This window comes from Oryctolagus cuniculus, chromosome 7, assembly GCF_051225735.1.
Source record: "Oryctolagus cuniculus isolate XC-2025 breed Fujian yellow rabbit chromosome 7, ASM5122573v1, whole genome shotgun sequence".
NCBI lineage: Eukaryota > Metazoa > Chordata > Mammalia > Lagomorpha > Leporidae > Oryctolagus > Oryctolagus cuniculus.
In genome coordinates this window covers 84319718-84343147 of record NC_142873.1, presented here as the reverse complement: position 1 = coordinate 84343147, position 23430 = coordinate 84319718, and the positions used below count along the sequence as shown (strand labels likewise).

The following is a 23430-nucleotide window of genomic DNA, read 5'->3' as shown; positions in this document are numbered from 1 at the left end:
GCTCCCTGGTGAAGGTGGGCTCCCCAGCTCAAAGGCAGTGTCTCTCTCCTGTGGCACTCTGGGCAGCCATGTGGAGTCCCAGATGTAGGACATGAAATAATCCACGCTCATGCAGTCACACAGTGCCCATCTGGCACCCAGGAACCCTGCGAGATAGAAGCACACAGGCGTGAGCTCGCTTTGTTGTGGCGTTTCATGAACCGGGCTACAGCCCGCCGGAGGGAAAGGACTTTGGGATGATAACAGTCATTTTCCACTCTCTTCCCCTTCTGCCTATTCCACACACACAAACACACACACACAGCCTTAGCCCTTTTAAAACATAAGGGCCAGGCGGAAAATTAAAAAAAGCAAAAAGTGATCCATCCTCAAAAAGGTAACCTTTTTTTTCCAGAAGGCCTGAGTTTCCATTAACAGCCAAAGCCCTCCCCACCAGGTCTCCAGCCCATGCTGCCGGCTGTATGCCCCCACCCTAAGGCTCACAGACTACGGTATGAAATCGACCTGGGCAGCTCTTAGCCAACTCTGCTGTCCATCACCCTGGAAATCAGGAAAAGAGTGGGTGGCGGAAGGGCCTCTTCCTAAGTCACACGAAGACTGCACTGCTCTCTGGTCCTAGAGGCGGAGTCACAGGAGAGGCTAATAAATGACCGTGACACTTTTTCTTTAGTGTCCTGTTAAGCGGTTGTGCCAAAGTTGCAGCAGCAAGAGCCCAGCTGTGGTCAGAGCACACCTGGACCTCGCACTGTGGCTGTGGGTGAGTGCAGAAGGGTGACTCTATCCACCAGCGCTTGCTGCTGGGGCTCTACCCCAAGTTATAACCAAAGAGCCGAGGCAGATGTGGGGCTAAGCCTGCGCACTGGGGTAGGCAGTAATTGTGACCCCAGCGCCCCGTGTAATCCATGGCTCTGTCATCCTGTAACAACACTGATTTCTGAGAGATGCGGTACCCAATGACATGAGCGAGATCCCTAAAGTGCAGGTCACTCTGGAAATTGTGCAGAGGCCCAGCGACAAGGCTGGGCTACAGTGGAAGACTGGCTAAGTTGTGAGCTGATTTGTATTATACTCGCATTAAAATGAGGGACAAAAATATCACCTTAGACATTTCACTTGATGTTGTTCCAAACTGTAATAAAAAACATCAGGCTGCATTACCCTTCCCTAGTATCGCATTCGGCTTTCTCAGCAGTTCCAGCCTCCCAACAACATATTTTCAACGCAGCTAGAGTTTTTGGCTTCGGAGAGGGGAGCGGACACTTTAACACAGGCAGGGCCCATCTGGGGCCCCTGCTCACTAAGGGCACACTGGGGAAATGAGGTGTCTTGGGGGATGTCCCGGTGCAAGATTCGAGGTTCCTGCACCCATGACTGTTCCTCAGAGAGCTGTGCACACCTCTCTGGCATCGCCCCTGCCCTTCCAGCCACTGGAGTCTGCTTGTTTGCGAAGCCAGAGTACCAAGTGCGTGGCACAATGCAATGTTTGTAAATATGATCAACCATTACAATATTACAGCTTTTCATTTGGAAAGCCATTTAGGCAAGAAATGATTACTGACCCATGATATGTAAATGATGGAAATGCAGAAATTAGTATTTGGGTCAACTCATGTACTTTTCAACCATGAAATGAAAATCTCAATGCTCACATTCCAATTCATACATGAAAGCATCAGGGTGCTATGCGTTGACTATTGTGTTAATTTATTATTGTCTTAGTTAATGTTCTCAGGGCTGCCACCAAGTTCAATGCCTACTTTGCACAACTGTTGCCAATGAAAGATGGAGATGTATTCCTCTGACCCTGTAGTTTCTTGGGGGGGAGGGGGGTATTCCGCTTTAGTTGGGGGGAAAGGAAGTAAGTCTGAAGGGGCAGCTAGGGAATCCCCTCCCTGAACAGTTCAAAACTAGAATCAATCTATCACTTGCCTTTCTTGTGACTTCATAAAAATGTGTTGGACAATTATGCTCTGTGACAAATTGCCAGATGCCATTAGGGACACGAAAGGATGAAGAAGAAAAGACTCATGATGAAAATGGTGCAAGAACTCAAAGGGAGAGAGCATGGAGGAAGGCTTCCTGGAGGAGGAGATATTTAAGCTGGTGCTGAAGGGGGTATCACCACTCTAATGGGTGGAAGGAAGGAGAAACGTCATTCGAGGTGGCAGCAGGAGAAAAGACCTGGGAGCCAAGGTACGTGCTGTGTGAACAGAGCTCGCACCTGACTGAACTGGACGGTGTGAGAGTGTCTTTAGAGGTGTCAGGAGGCGCGTGAACGCAGCTGAGGCGGCCACGGAGCCCACTCAGCTTTCCTCCCCAGAGTGAAGTGGACAAGGGCGACGGGGGGGGAGGAGAGTAAGCAGAAGCGCAGCAGGATTGGAGCGGGCGGAGGCGGGCGGGGAGGGAGGGAGGAAGGAGGAGCCATCTACAGGTTACGGAAGGAGGCCCTGGAGTGGGGGTGCTTCCCCGCGGGGGTGTTAGAGGGAATGTCACAGGGGTGGGAAGAACAGGGCGGGCTGCGAGATGGAGAAAGGAAGTGGCAGAGTCTAAATTCGACGTGCGGAGGTATAGATTTACTGTCATCTTTTACTTCAGTGGGTGCACAGAGCAAACCGAGTGCATGACGCAGGGACTGAGTGCGGTGGGCAAGGCTGGCGGTGCTGCTCTGTACTCTAGTTGATTGGCTCCTGGGAACCCTGGGCTCCTTGCACTGTGCAGCTGGAACTGAAAGGAAAGGCCGCCATAAAACACAGCGAACACGCAGTCGGGGAGAAGGTTTATGGTCGGGTGGAGGAAACCCGACAGGCTGCCTCCCCGTGCGCAGAGAACAGCACCCTGTACTGGGAGAACAGGTCCTAGATAGCTTTGTAGAGGTAAGGAAGCGGGAGCAGCGAGTCCCGGTAGGGTGGGGGTGGAGTCGAGGCTTGCGGTTGGGACAGCTGGTCACCTGACTTCCAGTAAGCCAGGCTGGGTTTCTGAAATGGCGCCCGAGAGGCTTAAGAAGGCACCTCAGATAAGATGGCGCTGGTTTCCCTCACAGGAACTTCTCTTTTGAGCTCAGTACAGCCTCAAGGCTGGGTAACGCCAGGTTCTTTGGCCTTGTTCAAGCTTGGTCCTTGGATCCTGGGGATGTCAAAGCCTTAGAGACCATCACTCGGTCAAACCGTTGGCTGGGGGGCCTCTCGTGGTCAGAAGAGCTGAAAGGGCTGTGCCCGCAGGCAGCTGTGAAGGGGTGAGACCAGGAGTTCTCCGCGGAGGCTGCACTGCGTCCTGTAGAGGGCCCTGGAAACTCCTGCAGCATTTTTCAAACGTCACAAAGCTGAGTGGGGCCAGCATGGTAGCTGTCTGTTCACAGGGCAGACCCGCACAGAGGAGGATGGTGCAGCGTCCCACACAACCTTTGCATGTCGGGCCAGGCACACAGTAGGTGAACTATCTGTTTATGACTATCTGAGCCGGAAACTTAACTCCACGTTACATATGTTTTTTAAAGATTTATTTTATTTATTTGAAAGGCAGAATTACCGAGAGAGAGAGAGAGAGAGAGAGAGAGAGACAGGGAGAGACACAGAGAGAGGGAGAGAGATTTTCCACCTGCTGGTTCACCCCAAAATGGTCGCCATGGCTGGGGCTGGGCCAGGCGGAAGCCAGGAGCCAGGAACTTCTTCCTAGTCTCCCTCGTGGGTGCAGGAGCCCAAGCACCCTGGCTATCCTCTGCTGCTTTCCCAGGCACATCAACAGGGAGCTGGATGGGAAGTGGAGCAATCAAGACTTGAAATGGTGCCCATGTGGGATGCTGGCACTGCAGATGGTGGCTTAACCCGCTATGCCACGACGCCAGTTTACATATTTTTAACAAACACTGAATTTTCAGTAAGTTGACAACTCCCGTGTGAATTAAGGGGAGATCTTATTTTGTTTTAGTCAGAACTTGGTCAGGAACTGGACAGTGAGACAGTCACACCAGCAGCAGTAGCAATGTTGCTCCGATATTTGAGTGGAGTTTGTGGCTGAGATTTCACAGATAGACAGACGTAAGCATTTGATACTTTATCATGCCTTCCAAATGCACACATTTATTTGCTATTTATGTACATTACAAAATAGAGATTGATCTTCCATCGCTGCTTCAATACCCAAATTCCTGTAATGGCTAAGGCTGGGCCAGGCCAAAGCTAGAAGGTGAGAACTCAATCGGGGTCTCCCTGTCTGAGCCATCACCTCCTGTCTCCCACGGTGCACATTGGCAGGAAACTGGATTGAAAGCAGAGTGGGAACTCAAACCCAGGCTTTCCATTATAGGAAGTGTAGTCTCAAGCATCTTAAGTACAGAATGCCCGACCCAAGTGTACAACTTCAAATGTAAGTTAATTATCAAATAATTTCTTTGCATTTCTCCTCTATATTATATTTAGGGCATCATATTGATGTTTTTAAAACATGTGTCTGGGTAATATACTATGTATAAAATCCACTGGTTGCATTTGCTTACCCCTGGTCTAGGTCTACACAGTACTTGTGTCCAGAGATCAGTAAGGCATTCAAGTGCACTGGTAGATAACGATAAGTACTATTTATTATATATAATGTTTGTAGTATGCTAAACATTGTCCCATGTTTTAACTATCTGTATTATCCCAATTGGTCCTCAAACAGTGCAGTTGGAGTGAGTAAGCCATATTCTATCTTTGTTCTTCATTTGATAGGTAAATAGATTGGAGCTCAGAAAATTTCAGTTTCCACAGTGACATATACAGCCACAAAAATCAGAGGGATATTGGATCTCAGGTCCAGTGATTCCAGAGCTTGCCCTTGAATGATAACTGTTTTGAACAGGCGGTGCAATCAAACTAGTCACAACATTCACAGAATGTTTTAGTTTTTTAAAAAGGATTTATTTATTTGAAAGGCAGATTGACAGAGAGAGAGTGAGAGTGAGAGAGTCTTCCATATACTGGTTCATTCCCCAAATATCTGCAACAGCTAAGGCTGGGCCAAAACAAAGCCAGAAGCCAGGGACTCAATCCAGATCTCCAACATGGGTGGCAGGAATCAAATATTGGACTGTCATCTTTGGTCTTCTCAGATGCGTTAGCGGGAAACTGGATCTGAAGTGGATTAGCTGGGACTTGAACCAGCACTCCGATCTGGGATAAGAGCATCCCAAACCATGGCTGAACCCCCTGCACCACAACTGACCCATCCAGAATGCTCTAGTCTTGAGTGGGAATTTGTTTTGAAATTAAAGGTTTGGCATTGGCGCTGTGGTGCAGCAGGTTAATGCCTTGACCTGAAGCTCTGGCATCCCATATGGGCGCTGGATCGAGACCCAGCTGCTCCTCTTCTGATCCAGCTCTCTGCTATGGCCTGGGAAAGCAGTAGAAGATGGCCCAAGTCCTTGGGGCCCTGCACCCTTGTGGGGGACCTGGAGGAAGCTCCTGGGTCTTGGCTTCGGATCAGCGCAGCTCCAGCCGTTTCGGCCAGTTGGGGAGTGAACAAGTGGATGGAAAACCTCTCTCTCTCTCTCTCTCTCCCCCCCCTTCTCTCTGTGTAACTCTTTCAAATAAATACATAAATAAATAATCTTTAAAAAATTAAAGAAATTAAAGACTTACAAGAAAAGAACAAACACTGGAGATGGTCTAGATGCTCCTCAGTGCTACTAGGAGAGGAGCACTGGGTAGTCTGTTCCATACCGAGGCACTGCTCCAGGTGTTGGGGACCCACCGTTAAGTTGAATCCCTGCTCTCATTAATAGTTTACATGCTAATGAAGATCATTTTAAGAATGATGGCGGGGGTAATAGGAGGAGTAGCAGGTACTCAAATAGCATGTGTTCTGTTTGGAGTTATACATGCTGTTATCACCTCTCCTCAAAATAGGGCTGTAAAGTGGGTCTTCCTTCCCCTGTATTGTAAATACGTTGATAACAGCCAACATGTGGGACATACTGTCTGGAGGGGATGGAGCAGCCGGGTGGCCACAGGGGATTTGGTTTCAGATTTGTAGACACTTGAGTGTTAGCTCTCTTTGCTTTTGGCTGAAGCAAACTCCAGGACCACGGTGAAGCAGTTGCCTTATGGATTACTAGTTCATATGTGGTCCCTTAGCCACAGGTGCATAGCAAGGGCAAATGTTGTTGATGTGTGGTCGGGCAGTTCTGAGGGATAGGCATCTCCTTTATGGCTTCAGAGGGCTTGGAGTTTAACTTAAGAAAGAAAACGAAGGTGGGGTGCTGCTTCCTTCCTGCCTTTGGCGCGTCCGTCCGTTCCTCTTTTACTTGCTCTGTTCAAACTGAGGCCGCCGAGAGCACTTTCTGGGTACCATTATCATGATCATGATTTAACTTGCATGAACGGAACAAAATGCAAGGTTCAGAATCCAGTGACTTTATTTAGCTCCTCAGCTTATTGTTTCGTGGGTGCACAAGGGTGGTTTTGCAGAACACCTTTTTTTTCTTCCCCTCTTTTGTCCCCTTCTCGGTCTTAGGGAAATTACTGAAGCTTAAGCATGGAGGGGCACCCCTAGCAGGCCTAATTTTAATTTCCCACATTTTTTGTGATTGAGACTTTGGCAGAAAATAGATTTTTTTACATTAAAAAGGAATACTAAATAATGGGTAAATGGTTTTTCCTTATAAATACATTTATCTAAATAACTTCATTATTGCATAAATTACCTCTTCAAAATTAATTTCTATTTTTTTAAAGAGATGAAACTCATGTTTTCAATGTGTCATTAGGAAAGCTCGGTGATCACATATAATAACAATGGATTAAAAGCTGTGCAGAAAAGAACCCATTTTTAAAAACCCATAACTCAACAGACTCAAAAAATGACAGACTAGCCATTCATGCAAATTAGCTAACTCACATTTATCAGAGAAAATATTTCATAGCATTAACAACACTGTCATTTAAGAAAAATTAAATTGGGCCCAGAAACACACATTTATTTTTACTGCATTCATTATTCACTTGCCTGTTTCTTTCCTCTTTTTCTTTTAGAAAAACAAGTGCAAGTTTTGAATTCTAAGTTCAGTAGAGGAAGCAGCAGATGATTTTCCCATTTTAGTGACCCTGTGGTTAGCAGCAATAAAGCAACAGGAACAAATCTGGCTTGAAATGTGTCCAAACCCACATCTCCCAGTGTGCACAAAAGGCAAAAAAGTAAGATGTGCAGCGGATATTAACATGAGTAATCTTGGAAATCTAAATATTAAACATATGTCAAAGATTATCAAATACACATCCACATGTCTTATAGAGATGTCTTTCATCTGACGAGCTCCCACCCATTTCACTGTGCATGGACTGGCTTTGTGGCCCCGAAGGCCTCATCAAAGCGTGGCATATCCAGCACCTCCAGCGCTGCTCTTCAGATGGGGGCCTGTGAACTAATAACTCCTCAGCCCCCACAGCCTCCTGCAAGGCAGCCTTATTGCTCTCCACCCACACCCGGAAGTGTCCTCGAAATCCAACTTGAGCTAGTCATATGCCCAGTCAGCTGCACACTTGTGCAAATTTCCTGGGGTTTGTGACTTGGATCCCGATGCTGTGGTCACTACAACCGTGATCTGCTCTGTCTGACCACGGCCCTTCTGAGAAGAATGTTCTAGAAAAGACACTGAGAACTAGGACTGTCTGATCTCAGGGCACTGGGGGAAGGTGGGGACTTAGATTCCTCCTGTCCATCAGCAAAATATGCCCACGATACTTGGCGTCTTCTTTCCCCAACCTTCTTCTGGGGAATAATCAAGGTTCTCTCTTGATTGTACTTACACTTCCTCCTAAAAGTGTGCAATATTATGATACGCAACCAGTCATATATTAAAAACAAATGTATGCTGGCCATTGGATAACATTATTGAATAAACCCTCCCACTGCAGTGCGACCTTACTTTTTTGTAGCTGCAGCTTCCTCATCCGTAATTTGTGAAGTTGACTTATCAGTGTTTCAGAAGGAGAGCTTGCACATGAGAAGATGTTGTATGCACTATCATTTACACACATGTGGAGTAGTGAAGACTCAACTCAGAAACAGCTCCTCTGGTGATCACGGAGGTCCTGCAATGCTCATTCATTTCCACATCCATTCATGCTGGGTGAATGTCAGAGCGTCTGTCCTTGGCAGACTCTGTTACGCGCTGTGTGGCTGCGTGCAGGCAGACTGAGTGAGGCAGAGATCAGATGCTGGCCTCTCAGGGAATCTGGCACATACTAAAGGCTGAACACACACATGCTGGTCAAAGGGAACAGTGTGGGGAATGGAAGGACCAGGAGTGAAGGAGGTGTGTGGATGCAGTTCGGTTGAGCTTTCCAGGGAGGCAGTGTGACGGGCAGTGCTCCCTGGTCCTCCTGGACACAGATCACTTGAGGACTGGAGAGGAGCTCCCGGCAGTCTCCACAGTGGGGGCAGTGCTGAAAGCCAGTGTAATGGACAGGGTGCTGCCATCTGGCCCCCCTCGCTCCTGTAGCCCAAGAGGGCCAGGTTGAGTATATCTGTGCTGGCCCCCTCCCTCTGATGCCGTCCCTCGCCTTCCTTTCCATCTCGTACTGTTTGGAAGCAGAACACGTGCTGAAACTTTGATTGTCTGTCACTTACAGGTGTTTTCTCCTGCTGCGTGGCAGAGGAAGCTTCGATTCTTTGGGGAATAGCATAGAATCTCCAGCTCTGTTCTAGAGGGAACTTGCAGGAACTAGAAAAGACAACCTGTAGAATTTGTCACATGATGAGATTGGGAGGAGAGAAGCGATGGCATTTTAGAAAAGAAAATCTGAAATATGTCAGCGCATACTTTGGGAAGTCAGATTTGTTTGCTGAATTTGTCCTTAAACCAAAGCATCTGTTTTGGCTGTTAAAGTAAAACATCTTTGATGATAAAAAAAATAACTGCTCTGTTAATTTGTATCTTTTGACCTAGTGTATTCTAGACTGCGTTTTGAGAAATATTCAAGAAAAATGCATCCTCCAATAATTTCCCTGGCTTTGTCAATGTGTTCCCAAACAATATGACTTGATTCACCCCAAACACACCTGGTTACCCATCCCCTCCTCACCTTTGGAGTAGAAACAACTCTCATCAGTTAAAGAATCTCAAAACCGAACATACTCTTCCCTATGAGCACAAAAGGTTAAAGGCATGGCTTCCTTGCTTTCTCTCTTGAGTCAGGGAGTGTGTATTTGCTCTCAACGTTCTCTCCCTTGTTCCTGCAACTTCTCTTCCGTCCATCTTTATCTATAACCCATATCTCCTAAGCTGAGCAAGCGGGACTGTCAGCCTGACGTGGCCTTCTACCCTGGATAGAGACACAAACAGATCTGGGACGGCGGTTATTGCTCTGAACCCTCTCCCTCCGGACTATAAGGGAACTGTTTTCCGCAAGAAAAACCTAAATGGAAAAATCACATTTGAGCTGCTCTGTAATAGTTTTATTTTCATCCTTTCCCTAGCCACTCTTTCACAAAGGCAATGAAAGCTTTTGTTTTTGGTTCTAAGCTACAAGGAATTGAAGAAAAAAAGAGAGGCACTGCAGAAGATCTAGATTTGAGGTCATTGAGGTAGAGTCTTGTTGTTCAGCTGATTCAGGTGAGACCACCAAAAACTAATGAAAGTTGCTGAATAGGATGGTGCAGCAGCACTCAAACACTTGTGTACTTTCTCACCTCTGTTTCAGATGAAAAAAGAGAATGTCTGAAATGAAACTCTAGTGACATCCATGCCCACATTTTCAGAGAACAGGGTATGTGTAAATGAACGTATTTTTGAAGTATTGATTTGACTCTATCACATCCAACTCTTAGCTCATCAAAGCCTCAGAAGTCTGCTTCTGTTGAGTAACTCTTTAATGAAAATGATTCACTCGTTATTGCATATATGTGTACATATATTTACTGGATTCAGCCAAAATAGTAAACTGTAGCCAATTGGAAAATCAACATGTTCATTGCCACTTAGTTTAGTTAAAAATGTGTCTAATTCTTTAGAGACACCATATGAAGAACATCATGGTAAGCGACAGGCATACAACCTCTTGTTGTGCCCTCACATGGAAGAAGGAGAGCAAGCAAGCTCCCTGGCTTCTCCTAGGGCGCTAATACCATTCATGAGGGCTGTAGCCTCAAGACCTAATTACTTCCCCAAAGTCCTACCTCTGAATACTATCACATTGGTGAGTCAATTTCAACATAGGAATTTTGGGGAGGCACAGATATTCGGTCCATCAAGTTGGGAAAACTGAGGTTTATAGAAGTTTAGGGTAATGCTTATAATCACACATCCAACCCTCAGTCAAGCTAGGACTTGAACTTGAGCCTTTAATTCCAAATCTGAAGCATTTTCTATTTTTCTACAATATCTGTACTTTCACAAATGGGACAAATTTGGGCAGGATATTGTTTTCTACTATTTAATTGTATGTGACCTTTTATTCCAGACTCTTGCAATCTTTATAAATGCTTGATTGATGTATCAGTGTATTGGCTGTCTTTCTCCACAATTTGTACAATTCACAAATTAATGGGCATGTCTCTATATCCTTATCCAAGTGTTACAAACGTTGAACAGGACACAGCCCAGGAGAGAACTCACTAGCATATCACTGGGGACATTTTTTTCTGAGTTAGCATTAACACAGTGATGAACATATTGGTGACCATTTTGTAGCTAGGAGGTACCTGTTCTGTTGCACTACTCACATGCCCCAGGCTACAGAATTTCCCCTGATCCACCAAAGAGAAAATGGTCACCTTTTAGCCAAGTAGTTGATTTTAACTATTCCACAAATCAAGTTCCTCATTTGGAGAAAACACTCAGGGTGCTCCTTTAGATCTTGGAAGGGCCCTGTGAGAGCCCAGACTTCACAGTGCAGCTCAGATGTTGCTTTCTCTGGGAACTTGTCCTGATCCCTCAGGCGGATGCAGTGACACACATTGCTGTGTCCCCGAGTGCTGCTCATTTCTCTGTTCCAGCACTTACTGCATTGCCTGTAGTTATCTGTTCCCTCTTCACCCTCAGTATTTGAACTTCTTCAGGGCAAAGACTGCATTCTGTTCACCTGGAAATCTTCCACAGTATCCTGGAGAATGATTGGTGCATATAAAAGAGTCACAATGAATATTTGCTGACTGAATGAGTGATTGTGTGGTTGAATACACTTATGAGTGGGATATAAAGCTCTCTTGTAAAGTTTTTATTAGATAAAGCACAATAGCAAGAATTCCTGCAATTTCATTAGAACTTTGGCGTGCCCTGTTGAGGATATGCGGGAACAATGGACAGAGTGATCAAGGAAGTCCAACATTTACTCACCCTCTGATAAAGAATCAATCCTCTGTCCCTCCGGAGTAGTTGTAGTTTTAAGATTAATCTTAACTCTGTCTGTAGCCTATAAAACAAAACTAATTGCAGAATTCAAAGCTTTAGAGCATTTTTAGGTGGCTTGATGGGAAAGCATTGGAATAAATACAAACATTTAGATAAAACAACCATTTTAATAGTATTAACTCTGCCAATTAATGATAATGGAAGAGCCGTCCAATTAGCTAAATAGCTAATAGTTTTATCAAGCAGAGGTTGGTAATTTAAAGCAAACAAATTCTTTCTAATTTTATCCACTTGCACACCAAGATATTTAAAGGATAACTGGGGATCCAATAAAGAGTATTGCTCAAAAAGAGCTATATTTAAATCTCTTAATGGCTATAACATAGAGTTACCCCAATTAGTCAGAAAATCCAAGCAGTCAGTAAATTCTTTCAAGCCTCCATAATTTGGGTTAAAAATAAATGAGATACAACAAAGGTTCTGTTTGCAGTCATTAGCATTATTGTTGAGTTATATTTGGAAGATGGAGAGTGCCCTGAGACAGTCAGGGATATAAACTCAACCCATGTAATCCAGCAGCTGTGAGCACCCGCACTCCCAGTCTGCTTCACCTTGGAGCATTTCTGAAGTGGTTTGCATGGAGGTCATGCTCAACATCCCCTCTTGGTGCAGAAGGTCGGAGGAAGTTGGTGTGTACCAGGACCGGGGCTTGCTCTGTCCAGCCTCCACTGAGGATTCAGGCATATACCTGGATGATTCAGGAAATCTTGGGACCAAAATATCATATTTTTCTCAAGAGAATAGACTTTCAAAAGGATCTGTGTCATCTGCATATGTGAACTTCATCAGCAGAGAGCTGGTCAGTTGAGGACAAGTGGCAGACGATAGACTGGAAAGGCTGCTATAGTCTACCTTCTATTTGAGCATTAGACCACCTTACAGCAATGCCACTTACCACACAACAGGGCATTGCTAACCAAGCAGAGTGGTGAGGAGGCCAAGCTTTAAAGGACAAAGAACAGCACAGGGAGCATTATGTCTGCTGGGGTGAGCTGGCAGATGTAATCTTTGGCTATGATAATGACTACCATTTACTGAACCATATACTTATGAGACAAGCACTGGACTAATATCTTTCTATTCATTATGTCATTAAGCTTCCCATCAATAAAGTGGGCTTTATCCCTGCTGAATAGGATAGTTTACTGAGGCTTATAGGTTAAGTAGCTTGCCCATAGCTGTTAGTCTTGGAAGCAAGATTCAGATGTAGAGCTCTCTACCTGCAAGGACCTTTCTCTTGACCTGGATGGTATCCTGCTATCCCCGTTGCACAGGCTGGTGTGTTGTCAGTGCTCAGTGTATGTTGCAGAGGATGATGGTCTCCATGTGTTCCAGGGGTACAGAGTACAAATACCCTGTGGGTAGTCCTGTAAGGTAAATAAAGAAAGAAGGGGCCCAGCTGGGCATTTGCATCAGAGTGCCTAACCAGAGCTCCCAGCTGCTCTGGCAGAGTGCCCAGGCACTGCCCTGGAGCCCAAACGGAATGCTCTTTGAGATGCCTCTGGTTTTCATTTTCTAAACCTTGCTAAACACAACAAGTGGGCCTGGGACTGGCTCCAGAGTCCCAACGCTGTCACAGTGCTTGTGGGGGTGGGGTTGAGGGAAGGAAAGGAATTGGCAATACTATCTTAGCGTCAAGAACTCACTTTTCTCCAAACTATTAAAGAACTTGTCAAATCCATCTATAGAACCAAACCTCAACAAGGACCTTTAGATAAAATGCTGTCAGGGATATGAGCAACATGGAACTTGTGTTCACCAAGAAATAAGAGCAAAGGTGAATTGGAAGACTTCAGTACAGCTCAATTTCAGGGCTGAAAGCAAGATGGACTAAAAGAGCTCTTACTAACCAGATGCCTAAGGAGGTGGGCCAGCCTGGGCAAGGCCTAATCCATTTAGGGAGCAGGCTTGATTCCTGTCCCTTGACATTCTTCATTGTTTGGGTTAGACAACTTCAAACATGGGGTATTTCAAAAAGTTTGTGGAAAATAGAATTAAAAGATAAGTTTATCTTGGTGCAAAAATTCTGAAATTTGTGCATTTTTTTCATTATACATAAATTTCTTGCACCAAAATAAATGTATCTTTTATTTCTTTCCATGAACTGTGTGAAGTATTTTTGTATGTTCCACCCTTAGGCAACTGTGGTGATGGAGAAATATATGACCTTGTGTTTAGGCAGTAATTTTGTCACTTATTAGCGGTGAGAACATGAACTAAGTCATTTACCTACTTTCAAGCATAGATCCTATGGGAAAATGTATCTGGCAGGTCAGAGATACTCAATGAGCAGGTTTTTCTTTCTAGTGCCATGCCTCTTCACTACTTGCAGAACAGTGTAAGTGATGGGAGAGTTCTCTCTTCACCAGAATTGATTCTTGGGTTTGAGAAAGAATGAGAGAGACAACAGAACAGAAAAACAGCTAAGATCTATTTTGGCCTCATAGATTTTTTGCAGCAAATTCTACCCACCTTCAGCAGGGTACTGGGGGAAACACTGGGCCATGAGCCAGTGTCCTTGGGCTTGTTTCTACCTTGGTCATGTCATGTCAGTTTTCTGAGATACAGACTCTAACATGGAGATTGTTGTACAGGAGGTGTGCTGGGGAGGACTCGCGGAAACAGAGTGCACAGAAGGAGAAGATGAACTGTGAGGTCGCTGTAGCCAGGGCCTCAGCACACCCACAGGGAGAGCAAGAGCTGGGGTTGTCCTTCATAGCAGTCTCGCCTTGAGACTTGGGGCTGGGCCCTCGAATCCATGCACTGGATCAGTCACTGCACGTTACGCTGTTGCCCCCTGGGGAAGGGACATAACCGAGGTATGGCTGATTCCTCCCTCAGAGGGCACGTCTTGCAGAGAGACTCAACTGTGAACCAGCAGCAGGCAGCACTTCTCACAGCGGGGAACATGAGTAGGGAGGAGGGCAGGGTATCACAACATCCACTATAAGGACCAGATGGGTAAACCGCTCCCTTCTTTGGTCCGCGCTGTGTTTAAATGAAGCAATACTGTCAACCAGTGTTTATGAACACCTCCTTTGTGCATACTGTTTCCTTTGCATGGAGTGTCCTCTTCTCACTCAGAACTCCTCAGTAAGTTAAGACATAAAAGTTCCGATAGAATACCAGATCCCCTAAGGAGCTGCCTGTAACTATTGGGCATTATTAATACACTGCCTTCCTTATTTGTGTGCCATTAAAACATTTCCTACATACTTTTCCAAGGACTTATAACACTGTATTAAAGATATGGAATCCTACCTCATTTACATTTATAAATTTTTATTTTCTCCCTCAACACAAAATTTTGATGACCAAAGCATTACTTGAAGTTTATGTAGTCTGATATCAGCAGGCATATGATACTTTTTCCTTTGATGACTTCTTGTATAATATTTTTTATCGTTTCACTTTCAATTTTTCTGTACCATTATATTTTAGGTATGTCTCCTGTAAGTGACATGTAATGCAACTTCTTTTTATTAGCTGTCCTAACAATCTTTATATTTTAATGTAACATTTAGGCCATTTACACTTAATGTAATTACTGGTGTGCTTGGACTAAGAATATACCATCTTATTTTGTTCTTAAAAAAAAAAAAAAAAAAACCTGAGGATGGGCTCTTGACAGAGCAGTTAGGGTGTCACTTGGGATGAGTGTCTCCCATATCAGAGTGCTTGGGTTTGAGTCTCAGCTCCATTCTACACCCCAGCTGCCTGCTAATTAATGTGCACCCTTGGAGGCAGCAGATGATGGCTTAGTTACCTCAGTCCCTGTCACCCATGTGGGAGAGTTCTGGGCTCCTGTCTTCACTCTGCTGCCCTAATTGTTGCAGGTCTTCAGAGTCTGAATCAATGGAGGAGAGATCTGTGTCTGTCTACCTGCCTGTCTATCTTGTGTCTCTGCTTTTCAAATAAGATAAATAAATAATAAAAAATCTAAAAATTATTTATTTTTATTGATATAATTATGCATATTTACAGGGCACATTGTTGTGATATTTCAATACGTGTATAGATTGCATAATGATCAGTTTAGAGAACAAACATTTATCACTTTTTGGTGGTGAGAACATTAAAAATCCTCTATTCTGGATATTTTGAACATACACATTATTGTTAATGGAGTTCTAGGCTCCTGGATGCAGCCCGGCCCAGAACTGGCCTTTGCAGTCATTTTGGGAGTGAACCAGTGGATGAGAGATTTCTTTCTCTCTCTGTCTCTCACTCTCTCTCTTTCAAATGAACATAATTTAAATCTTTTAAAAAAATACAAATTGAATTTATTAAAATAATCTCCAAGAGTTAGCTAAAAGCCTATACAGATTCATTGGCAATTTCTACTAAGCATTTACAGAAAAAATAAGAGCACAAGATTATATCCTTCAGAAAATAGATAAAGATCAAAGGCTTTCTAACTAATTTTCATAGGCCAACATAATCAGGCTATCCAAACCTAATGAGTACAAGAAAAAGTATCCACAGAACTTTAGTCCTAATTAATGCAGGTTGAAAGACCCTTAGCTAAATGTATAGCATATCAAATATGCCATAATTAAGAATAAAATAGGAGCCATATGATTTCTTCTGTTTCTCTTTTGTGGATCTTCTCTTCTGTTGAGTTTAGATACCATCCTTTTTCTTCTAACATAGGACCCCCTTGAGCCATTTTTGTAGGTCTAGCCTGATGGTGATGAATTTCTTCCATTTTTACTCGTCATGAAAAGTCTGTAGTCTTCCTTGATTTCTGAAGGATGGATTTGGTATAGATAGGATTCTTGGTTGGCAACTTTTTCTCTCAGTTCTTTAAATATTTCATCCCATTCTTTCCTGGCCTGTAAGGTTCAACTCAAAAGGCTTATGTGGGAATTCCTTTAAGTGACTTGACTTGCTGTTTTCAGGATTCTTTGTCATGGAATTTTGACAGTTTGCCTTTATTATGCCTTGAAGAGTATCTTTGTTGGCTAAATATATTAGGGATCCTCTGGGTTCCTGGACTTGGATATCTGTGTCTTTCACGAGATTTAGAAAACTTTCAGCAATTGTTTCATTGAATAGGTTTTCTATGCCTTTTCCATCTCTTCTCCTGGAAAACTAAATTATGCAAATATTTGTTTGCTTAGTGGTGTCCCATACATCTTGAAGATTTTCTTAATTCTTTTTTATTGGTTTCCTTATTTTTCCTTCCTTCCCTCCTTCCTTCCTTATCTGATTGGGTTATTTCAGAAGCCCTGTCCTCAAGCTTGAGAAATCTTCTGCCTGCTTAATTGAATTGCTGAGATTTTCAACTTTATTTTTTATTTTATTTATTGAGTTCCTTAGCTCCAGGATTTGTTTATTTTTTAAAGATTTATTTATTTATTTGAAAGTCAGAATTACATAGAGAGAGGAGAGGCAGAGAGAGAGAGAGAGAGAGAGAGAGAGGTCCTCTATCCACTGGCTCACTCCCCAATTGGCCACAACAGCCAGAGCTGCGCTGATCCAAGCCAGGAGCCAGGCGTTTCCACCGGTTCTCCCACATGGGTGCAGGGGCCCAAGGACTTGGGCCATCTTCTACTGCTTTCCCAGGCCACAGCAGAGAGCTAGATGGGAAGTCTAACAGCTGGATCTCAAACTGGTGCCCATATGAGATGCTGGTGCTTCAGGCCAGAGTTTTAACCTGCTGAGCCATAGCGCTGGCCTCAAGCTCCAGGATTTCTGTTTATAATGATATCTATCTCTTTGATGAATTTCTCATTCATTCATACATTGTCTGCATTCTCTTGTATCACATTTAAGTTTCCTTAAAATCATTGTTTTGAATTCTCTGTCAGGCCATTTGTTGATTTCTCTCTGTGGTCTGTTACTAGAGTTATTGTTTTCCTGTAGAAGTCTCATGTTACCTATTTTCTCATGCTTCTGATGCACTTGCATTGATTTTTGTGCATTTGGGAGGTCAGTTGCTTCTACTAATTTTATAGTGTAGTTTTCATAGTAAAACACTTTTTGCTGACCACATATCCCAAAGTGTTGGTTGGTTAGGTTGTGTTGGGCTTGGTTCCAGGTGGGTATTTCATTGTAGTTAGTGTCTGTGTAACTTCTTCAGTTGCCATGAAAATGGGCAATGACTGTGGGTATCTCAGCGGCCTAGCATACAGAGCTTGCAGCACTAATTGGGACTCAGCTTTTAGGGAGTGCAGGGTAGATTCACTGGCAGCTCTGGCTGTGAGTGCGGGGTGCCTGCCAGCTTCCATGGGTTGTATGAGGGCTAGGTGGGTGCAGTGCAGCATACCTGGCACCAGGGTGGGCTGGCTCTCAGTGTCTGAGGGCCACATAGGGGCCAACTTGCACTAGTGTGCCCAGTCAGAGCACCTGTCAGTGTTTAAGGCCTGCACAGGTAAAATCTCAGGGACTGTGGCCAGCACTGTGATGAAGTGGGTTAAGCTGCTCCCTGCAGCACCAACATCCCATACGGGTGCCAGTTCGAATCCTGACAGCTCCACTTCTAGTCCAGCTCGCTGCTAATGTACCTGGGAAGGCAGTGGAGGATAGCCCAAGACCTTGGGCTCCTGCACCCATGTGCAAGACCTGGATAAAGCTCCTGGCTCTTGGCTTCAGCCTGGCCCAGTCCTGGCTGATGCAGCCATTTGTGGGGGAGGGGTGAACCAGCAGATGGAAGACTTTCTCTCTGTCTCTCCCTCTCTCTCTGTAACTCTGCCTTGAAATAAATAAATAAATCTTAAAGGAAAAAACTCAGGGACTCTGCTAGCCATGCCTTGAAGGGAAGTCTGTCAGATTACTTCCTAGTGCCAAGGCTGGGTGTGGTGGAGACAAGAGTCTGTGCCCAGGGCTTCAGTGGGCTGAGCCACTGAGCGTGCTCTGTTCAACTGGTTCTTGGAGCAACAGGAGGGTGAGTGGGGGCCATCTAGTTGCTTTCCAGTGGCTTCAGTGGGCCAACTTATTCAAGGAAGCCTGGACAGTTGCTTTCTGGGAATGTGAGTGGGTGGGTGGGGCCTCTTAGCTGCTTTGCTGGATCTCTGTGGGTTGAGCTGCTCAAAGCAGGCAGTCTCGTTGCTTCTCCAGGCTTAGTGCATGGATGAGGCCCGTTGGCTGCTTCCAGGGCAGCAGAAGGATGAATGGGGCTGCCAAGATATTTTCTTTAGGGCCACTGCAATCCCAGTCAATCAGCATGTGCCACCTAGGATCTTCCTAAGGTTATGAGAGTATGGATAGGGCCTCCTGGTTGATTCACAGGGATGGGTCTATAGAGTTGCTTGGCATAGCTGTTTCACAGGCCCCAGGTGGATAGAAATGCAAGATGGGTTTGAGTGGAGCGTATTGGTACCCTCCTACTTACCCTTTTGCTACGAAGCCAAGTCCTTCTTGGTGCAGGGTTGCTCTTTAGGGACAGATTGGTAAATGCTGTGTGCTTAGTTCCCTTCTTTATAAACCTATCATGCATCACCTTGCTCTGAAAAATCTAGCCATGTGCTCACTTTTCTGTCCCACTCTTTGGTGGCTGGGGCTTTCTTCCTTTCTGTGCGGCCCAAGGTTGGGGGAGGAATGGTGGAATCAGTCCCTTGGCTACCTGGCTAATGTTGTTCTACAGGTTCATTCCAAGGGTGCTGGTCTAAGGGCAGAGATCATGGAGTTCTGCCCAGCACTATGTTTCACTGGGGTGGGCCTGGTAGTGAACTTGGTACTGATGCCTGAACTTAATTCTTCCTTTCTCCTCCAAGCAGGAGACATTTCTCTCTATGCTGCTCTGCTTGGAGTCAGAGGAGGAATGACTTAGGTAACCTTTTCCTTTATACCTTATTTGATGCACCTTTTCTTATTATTCTATTGAAACCAGGCACCATGGTCTTTCACCTGGCCTCCCCAGCCCTTGTTAACGTGGATTGGTGCATAAATAGTGATTTAAATTGGTGTTTCTCTGCGGAGATGACTGGTGGAGGATATGCCTCAGCTGCCGTTTTTCACTATTCAACTCCCCTTTTGAACCACCAGACCTATATTTCTTTTTTTTTTAAGATTTTATTTATCTATTTATTTGAGAAGTAGAGCCAAAAATTTGAGAGGTAGAGATAGAAAGAGGGAGAAACAGAAGACAGAGAGGTCTTTCATCTGCTGGTTCATTCCCCAAATGGCCACAGTGGCTGGAGCTGGGCTGATCTGAAGCCAGGATCCAGGAGCTTCCTCTGAGTCTGCCAAGTAGGTGCAGGGGCCCAAGGACTTGGGCCATCTTCTACTGCTTTCCCAGGCCATAGCAGAGAGCTGGATTGGAAGTGGAGCAGCCAGGACTTGAACCAGCACCCATAAGGGAACTAAGCACACCCACAATGCCAGCCCCAGGCCCATGTTTCTTTTTCTCACATTTCTTTACTTGTTTTGCACTGATTTTTTTTTCCTTTATCATCTGTTTTTTTCTCTCTTGCTTTGGAAATCATATACTGTTTTCTATTCTTTTAGTGGCTACCATAGAAATTATAACATGCTGCCATTGCTTAGCAAAGTCTAATGCTTATCAACACTTTTACTCTTTTTCTGGAAAAAATACAAGAACCTTGGACTAATTTAACTAAATCCTCCCAACTGATAGTTGTCAGCATGAAGTTGCCATGAATTTTAATTCTATGTATTTAAAAACTCTAAGACATTCATGTTATAGTCTTTGAAGTCAATGTTTATGTTTACCCACATATTTACTTTTTAAGTTCTTACTCTTTCCCATATGTCTGATTATTTAGCCTGGTCTGTTGGTTGTGAATTATCTCAGTTTTTGTTTGTTTGAAAATGTTTGTATTTTTCATGCTTGAAGTATATTTTTCTGGGTATAAAATTCCATTGGCGATTTCTGTTTCCTATGAGAACATTGAAACTATATTCTCTTTCCTTCGGTTTTCATTTTTGTGATTTAGAAATGTAACTATTGCTCCTTTGAAGCAATACATCTGTCTTTTTTCTCCTACTGCCTTTTTTTTAAAATGATTTTTCATATTCATTTTCTGTAACATCATAATGCTACAGCTGAGTGTAGATTTCTTTATTCTGCTTTGTTTTGACTTATTGATGTGAATTTTATTTTATTTCTTTAAAATTTTTATGTTTTAAATTCATACATGAAACACACATATTTATAGAATACCATATGAGATTTCAACACATTTTTTTGTTCAAATTAGAGAAAACATTTATATCCTGAAAATTATTATTTCTTTGTAGTGAAATGGTCAAAATTCTTTCTTTTAGCCTTTTTGAAATATGTAGTACATTATCATCATCTATAATCACCCTACTATGCAATAACACACCAGAACTTATTTCTCCTAACGATACTTTAGTATCCCTTCATCAGCCTTTCTCTATCACTCCCCACCCCATATACTTCCTAGGCTCTGGTAACCACTACTATATCTTCAACTTCTATGAAATCAATTTCTTTAGATTCTATATAGGAGCAAGATCATGTGGTATCTATTTTTCTGGGTCTGGCTTATTTCACTTGACATAATGACCTGTAGTTCCATCCACAATCTCACAAAGACAGGGTTTCATCGTTTTGATGATTGAATAATATTCAGTTATGTATATATACCAACTTTCTTCATCTATTCATCAGCTGAGGAACACTTAGGTTGTATCCATTTCTTGGCTATTGTGAGTAGTGCTACAACAAACATGAGAGTGCAAATGTCTCTTTGACATACTGACTTCATTTCCTTTGGATACGTACTCAGTAGAGGGTTTGCTAGATCACATAGTAGTTCTATTTTTAATTGTTTAAGAAACCTCTGTATTGTTGGCTATCCTAATTTACTCTGCTTCCTCACTACTGCTTGCTATCTTTTGTCTTTTTGATAATAGCCATTCTTAGGTCATTGCAGTTATTATATATAACTATTGTCTATTTTTATGTATTCTTTTGAGAAATGTCTATTTTTAAAAATGTTGTTTATTTTTGAAAGGCAAAGAGGGAGAGAGAGTCAGAGACACAGATCACAGAGAGATTTTCCATGTGGTAATTAACTCCCCAATGCCACAACAGCTGGGCCTGGGCCAGCAGAAGATGGAGTCTTGAACTCAATCCAGTTATCCTACAGTGGAGGCAGGGATACCAGTACTTTAGTGATCACATTATCTCTCCTAGAGTATGCATAAGCAGGAAGCTGGATTGGAAATAAAGTAGCTGGGACTCAAACTAGGCACTCTGATTTGGGATGTGGGCATCTTATGCAGTGACTTAACAACTGTGCCAAATGTCTACCCCTATTATCCATTTTTAAATCCAATAATATTTTGCTATTGAGTTGTTTGAGGATCTTGTATATTCTGGATATTAATTCCTTGATGTACAAAAATAATTTGGAATATTTTATTCCATTGTGTAAAATGTCTCTTCACTCTATTGGTTGCTTCCCTTACTATGCAGAAATCATTCTTGCTTGATATAATCCCATTTGTCTGGTTTTGCTTTTGTTTTTTGTGCTTTTAGGATATATTTGAAAAATCTTTGTCTATTCCAATGTACTGAAGCATTTCACCTAAACTTTGTTCTAGTACTTTCATAATTTTAGGTCTTACATTTATCTTTAATCATTTTGAGTTGATTTTTATGTGAGAGATAAGGATCTAATTTCATTCTGCACATGGATACCCAGTTTTCCTCTGATTACTTATTGAAGAGATTGTCCTTTCTGCAGTGTGTGTTCATAGCACCTTTGTCAAAGATCAGTTGGCTGTAGACGCATGGGTTAATTTCTAGGCTCTGTATTCTCTTCCATTGATCTAAATGTCTTTTTTTATGCCAAAACCATGTTGTTTTGATTAGTGTAGTTTTGTGATATATTTTGAAATCAAGTAGTTCAATCCCTTCTGCTTTATTCTTTAAGCTCAAGATTGCTTTGAAATTTTTTTGTGGTTACATATGAATTTTAAGATTGTTCTTTCTAATTCTGTGAGGAAAGTCTGTGGTATTTGATTAGGGATTGTTTTGAATATGCAAATCACTTTGAGTAATATGGACATTAAATATATTTTATATATATTCTTTTAATCCATGAACATGGGGTATCCTTCCATTTTATTGTGTGTATCTGCTTCCATTTCTTTCAGATTAATCTTTTGTGCAGCTATTATAAGTAAAATTGCTTTGTTTTTTAAAATTTAAAAAAAATTTAAAGATTTATTTATTATTTGATAGTTGCAGGGAAGGAGAGAAAGAGATAAAGGTGGGAGAGATAGATATATATAGAGAGGGAGATAGAGAGAGAGAGAGAGATCTTCCGTCCACTGATTCACTTCCCAGATGTCCATAACAGCCACAGCTGGGCTTGGCCAAATCCAGGATCCACATTTCCATCCTGGTCTCCTACATGGGTGGCAGAGCCCAAGTATCTGGGCCATTTTCCACTGCCTTCTCAAGGACATTAGCAGGAAAGTGGTTTGGAAGCTGAGTAGTCAGAATGTGAATTGGCACTCCAATGTGGAATGCCAGCATCACGAACAGCATCTTACCCTGCTGTGCTATAACATTGGCCCCTGGAATTGCTTTCTTGATTCCTTTTCCAGATGATTTTCTATTGACATATAACAATGCTACTATTTTTTAAAAAATATTTATTATGTGTCCTGCAACTTTGCTAAATTTATTCTAGTATGTTTTTGCTGGAGTCTTTGAGTCTTTATACAGAAGATAATTTCTTTGGGACCAGCATTGTTGCATAGCAGGTAAAGTCACCACCTGCAATGCTGGCATCCCATAAGGGCATAGGATCAAGTCTCAGATACTCCACTTCCCATCCAGCTCTTTGCTAAAGTGCCTGGGAAAGCAGCAGGGGATAGCCCAAGTACTTGGGCCCCTGCACCCACATAGAGATCCAGATGAAACTCCTGGTTCCTGGTTTCCACCAAGCCCAGCCCTGGTTGGTTTTGTCATTTGCAGAGTGAACCAGCAGATGAAAGTTCTCTTTCTGTCACTTTCTCTGTCTTTCTCCCTCTCTCTGTAACTTCACCTTTAAAATAAATACTTTTTTTTTTTAGAAAAAGATAATTTCTTTTGCAAA

General features: G+C 43.2%; 1 long non-coding RNA gene across 8 annotated transcripts in view; it reads left to right on the top strand.

The window, feature by feature from the left end:
• Nucleotides 1–659: 659 nt before the first annotated feature.
• The window catches only part of LOC127489896 (uncharacterized), a 43614-nt gene continuing 20843 nt past the window's right edge, over nucleotides 660–23430 (top strand). For 3 of the 8 annotated variants that reach the window (XR_016237207.1, XR_016237200.1, XR_016237205.1), the window contains exon 1: nucleotides 2446–2565. This is a non-coding gene — a long non-coding RNA (uncharacterized LOC127489896). Of the gene's footprint in view, nucleotides 758–1899; nucleotides 2194–2445; nucleotides 2566–4302; nucleotides 4363–9582; nucleotides 9744–23430 lie in introns of those variants that run through there. The other 5 variants (XR_016237201.1, XR_016237202.1, XR_016237203.1 and 2 more) reach the window with 4 other exon arrangements.